Source organism: Dermacentor silvarum, chromosome 9, assembly GCF_013339745.2.
Source record: "Dermacentor silvarum isolate Dsil-2018 chromosome 9, BIME_Dsil_1.4, whole genome shotgun sequence".
Taxonomy (NCBI): domain Eukaryota; kingdom Metazoa; phylum Arthropoda; class Arachnida; order Ixodida; family Ixodidae; genus Dermacentor; species Dermacentor silvarum.
The window spans coordinates 101,376,944-101,382,098 of record NC_051162.1 but is presented as its reverse complement, the minus strand read 5'-3'; positions in this window follow the sequence as shown (position 1 = coordinate 101,382,098).

Sequence of the window (5,155 nt, the reverse complement as noted above, 5' to 3'; positions counted from 1 at the left end):
TCAATATGCACACATCCAGAAAAGCTAACATTGTGATGACTTTGAGCACGATGCATGAAAAAAAAGATAGCAGGCAAGCTAGTGCATCGATTAAGCATACACTTTGAAACCAGTGCATATAAAAAACAAGGGCATTGGAAGATTCAGCGCTTACACTTTGCTTTATTCCTTGTCCCTTGATTGCTAAAGCTGGTAAAATATGTACCTGCGCGTGGAAATAAAGCGCAGCAAAATATTCTTCCTGCCTACCTCGTGCCTTGAATAGAAGAAAACATACCTAAAAAGGAAGGGTGTAATTTCCAAATATAACTACATCTGGTTGCGCAAGTTTCGCCGGGTTCCCGTAAAATTCATAATTAGTTTCGAAACACGGAAACGCTGGGTACACATTTACACATATCGCAATATCCAGAAATTTCAGTCGACGTCCAACCTTCTGCTGAAATTGCTGATTACGTCATACCGGTTCCAAATGAAGCACGATTTCTCGGTGTCATACAGTATTAGTTACTAAACTGACATTTTAATGCGCATGCTAGTTGAATCCTGAAAAAAAATTGCATTTGGTATCCACACTTTTATCAAGACACGTAATTCTTTCCAACTTCACACTGTTGAATTTTTGTACTTTGCTTACATTCCTATCCATCTCTCGTATTGCATATCATCTTGAGCCATTTCACTCACATCGAACATCTTTAGAGCCTTCAGAACCACGCCATCAGACTAATGACTTTCGGTTCATTTGATTTGTCCTGCAGATGGCGGTTCCCAAAACCTAATAATATTTCACTATGACAATTATTTCAACACACATTATCTGAATTGCATATAGGCTCATCGCACAAGATCTTTACATTGAACGTAATAATGCTGAACACCTTGCTAACCACAACTGTACTAAATTTTTCCAGCGGAATAACCTTCTTTACCTCTTGTAAGAACTGATTACGGCCAGTTGACAGCTGTTTTCATGAATAGCAATACGGAGTTCATTGTCCCTTGATGTCACACAATGTCTCACAATGTTAAATGTTCATTCCTTTTTCGCACTCACACTCACCAAGAAATATTTTGTGAGGGAATCGAACGAATCATTGCAATTTCTTAATGAACGGTGAACATGTGATTTCTTAGTATTATTAATTATTTATATGGCTGAATGATATTTAGGCAATTGAATAAGTATTGTATATTATGCGAATTTGATTAGTCATGTTACACAGTCCTTGTTATTCGTTTTCTTCACAAGCGCATGCTTTGAATATTTAGTATTACCATTATCGTATGTGCTTGATGATTTTTGTTAGAAATTATCAGTTTACATATTTATTAGTTTTCAGATTTTTACATTTCCGCACGTATTATTACCGCTTGCTTCATTGTATAATTACCCCATTTGTGGGATCATACGAGGTCCTCCTGTCAGTCTTTTTTTTTTCTAAACTCTGGGTGCTCCTGCTTTAACACTCCTTCCCCGTGTAACTCCAGCATGACTTGTGAAATAAACAAGCTACTACTACAACTACAGGCTGTGGCGGCGATACAGGTATACCTTTAATTATTTGCCAGACCCTTAGTTTCGTGGGCACACATTACAACACCAAACTCATAGTTGGATCTTCGGCGCTTTTTCTGTTCCGCGATTTCGCGCTGTGCAATTTCTTGAAGGATCTCAGCATGCCCTACGGCACCGGTGAAGATAACATGAACCCTTGAAACGCGGCATGGCCATGCACTGCGCATGCGCAAGCCACGCCTAAACAGCATGCGGGGATTCCGTGCCACGAACGGAGGTTCAGATGCGACAAACGTTCATGGTGGGAGGGCAGGTACAAAGCGCGCCCACTCACTCCGGTGGTTAAAGAAATTGGGCCACGTATGCAAACACAGAGACGCGCATTGCAATAGGAGTGACTGCATACATGTATATATACCTCGGTCGCCAACCCTTTAGCGCTGCCGTCATAACGAACCTCATCAAAGTCGCCCTAATTTACAGCATATTTCGGGTAAATAAAACACCCTATGACGCACATAATACCATACTGCAGTATCATAAGTAGATGAGGAAACTTCGTCAACATGTTTGGCGGCGCTCTGGCGTAGTCGGCGGCGCGTGAAACAACCCAGGTCTTATTGCTTCGTTGCATAAACGTTGGAAAGTGCGCGCGAAATGTTCCTCGGGTGTGTGTGGTTGACGAGACATGGTTCGTGCGAGCGAACCACGACGCAGTGTTGCATATTCAAAGATAATCGAAGGTATACATAGCCAGAAAGGCGAGACACAATACGCGCGAGATGCGTAGCGACCCCTTTCATTGGGCGTCGGCTCGGTGGTGCGTAACAGCACCTAGAGCGTTATTACCACAGTGGTCAAGCTTGTCGAAGGTGTGCCCAAATCAGTCTTTTTCTAGCATGAAATGAATTCTCACTGATAACTGAATGTTTTCGTGAAATTAGATCTCTCAGCCAAGGTGCCCACAACTTAGTTACGCCGCACTGAGCGGACCTGCACTGAAAGAAGCCGTTAGGGCGTCTCGCGCGTCTCCTAATCAGCATTTCATGGCATGCGAAGCGCTTTGAATGACGCATGCAAGCAACGTATGGCCATGAGGTAACAATCTCGCTGCATTCCTACCATATGAATAGAGCTCTGTTTAGTTGTTGAATTTAGCATTGAAGTGCGCAATACGTTTTTGTATTGTTAGAATATTGTTAAATACTGTTGGGCATTGTAGCCAAGGATTACTGCATCACTTACATCACCTCTTGGAGAACTTGGTTCACCAATTGGTCGTACATTTCGTAACATGCATATCTGTCAATCTATTATGATCGTCAAATCTTTCTGCAGTTTACAAAGCCTTGTTTTTGACATGGGCGGTGGCCTGTTGTATTAATGGTGGTTTTACCTGACCAGGTAATGTTCCATCATACTCTTGATTACTTTAATATATATTGCTGTGTCATCTGTTTGCCTTTCGGAGATACAAAGTTGTCTTGATACAGGAATTACTTCTGATTTTACGCCTCTGGGTAATTTTCGTATACAGGGTGTCCCAGTTATCACGCAGCACGATTTAAAAAAAGAGGAACGGCGTTACGCGAAGCAAACCTAGTGCGTATCGTTTCCAGTACAGTAGAGTAGCCGCCAGTAATTTTTTCGTTACTAAGATTTAATTACCTAATTGTAATTAATTATCTAACTCGCGAAGTACAGTCCTAATTGTGAAAGTGCCAATGAGAAAATTGTAGAGCAACATTAAAAAAATCCCGATACAGCTTCCTGTTGCTTAGTACGTGCTACATAAAAGTGTTTTTCCGAGTGTGAAAGGAGCCCGCGAATACACGCAGAATTGCCGCTCGACTGGTCGCTCGAGGCTCGAGGCACATGCAGAAAGTTGCTGTCGAGGACTTGCACCACAAAAGTATTTGACGCGAACGACAGGGCCAAACACAGGCACATACTGCGACAAATTTCTGCCCTTAACCTGGGAAAGAACTTTCACAACTTCACAAGATCCTTCGAGCTGGGAAACTGTGGCACCCCGCAGTGCTCGGTCTTCTCCCTGCTACTTTTCAACATAGCCATGCACAGGCTTTCCGCTCGCCTCGCCGAGATTCAGAACGTGGGACACGCCATTTACGCGGATGACATTTCGATCTGGGTGCCGGGAGGATCAATGGCCACGATTGAACACTCATTAGAGAACGCGCTAGAAACCATCGAGGGATTCCTCTCCGGCACGGGGCTCGATCTCTCCTCGTACAAATCGGAACTCTTGCTGTACAAACAATCTAGGCAGGGAGTCAGAAACCTCGAGCCTCTGGAAAGTCTTCCGATAGTTATCAAATCCAAAAGCGGGCAGCCAATACCGAGGGTAGACTCGGTCAAAATTCTAGGTCTGCTCATCGACGCCAAGGGTTGTAACGCGACGGCTCTCAATAAGCTCTCTGGTCAGGCTGGAAATGTCATCAGAATGATCACCCGCATCTCCAACCGAAGAGGCGGGCTAAAGGAGGACAATCTTATCAAAGCTTTCCAGGCCTTCTTCCTAAGCCACATTACCTATATAAACCCGTACCTTAATTGTAGCAGGGCAGAGAAGGCCAAATTAGACGCGATTATAAGAAAGGGCCCCAAACGTGTGCTGGGACTTCCCCAGTACACGAGCACGGAACAATTCCTGAAGCTAGGGCTCCATAACACGATAGACGAAATTATAGAAGCCCACTCGGCGGCGCAGGTTTATACACTATCGTCCAGCAAGGCAGGAGTTAGAATACTAAACGAGGCAGGCATTCGGCCCAGGCACGACACGGAGGATAGTCTGTCTACCTAAAAACGTTAGTTCCCTTAATCAAGGTAGACCCGATTCCGCGCAACATCCGCCCAGTACACAATGAGGGTACGAGACGTTCGAGAGCTCAGGAAGTCCTCAAACAGATCACTCGACTGGGACTACACGCTCTATTCGTAGACGCCGCTAGATACGACAGCGAAGACGCGTTCGCCCTATCGGTAGTGGATGCGAAAGGCAATCTGGTGAATGCGGCCTCTGTGCGCACCAATTCTGCTCACCAGGCGGAGGAGGCGGCTATCACCGTGGCCATACACAGCGCACATTCTCCCCTCTTCGTCTTCTCGGATTCCCGTACAGCCGTTAAGTTCTTTTCGGCAGCGCGCGTACCGAAACGGGCGAATAGAATTGCGATCAACAAGCACACTAATTTCGGTCAAATCGGCACGGAAGAATATTTCCACATTTCATGGTTCCCGGCCCACCTGGGAGACTCGATCCAACCGCATGGCTGCAACCCCAACGAACGGGCTCACCGGCTGGCGGGCGATTTCACGACCCGCGCAGCCGTCAACGGCCCTCCTCGTAACGAGGCTTGCATCCAGAAAGACACATTGTGCACCTTTCACGAAATCGTCTCACACTACCGCTTGGAAAGGAGGTGGTTCTCTCCTCCGCACCCAAAACTAAATAAACCAAAAGCTAGCACGTTCAGAATGTTACAAGCCCGCACGTACCCCACTCCGCGGTCCCTTAGCAGGATAGACCCACACTTCCGCAATCGTGCACCAAATGCGGAGCCGATTCATGCTCTTTCGATCATATGCTCTGGCTGTGCCCAATCATAAAAA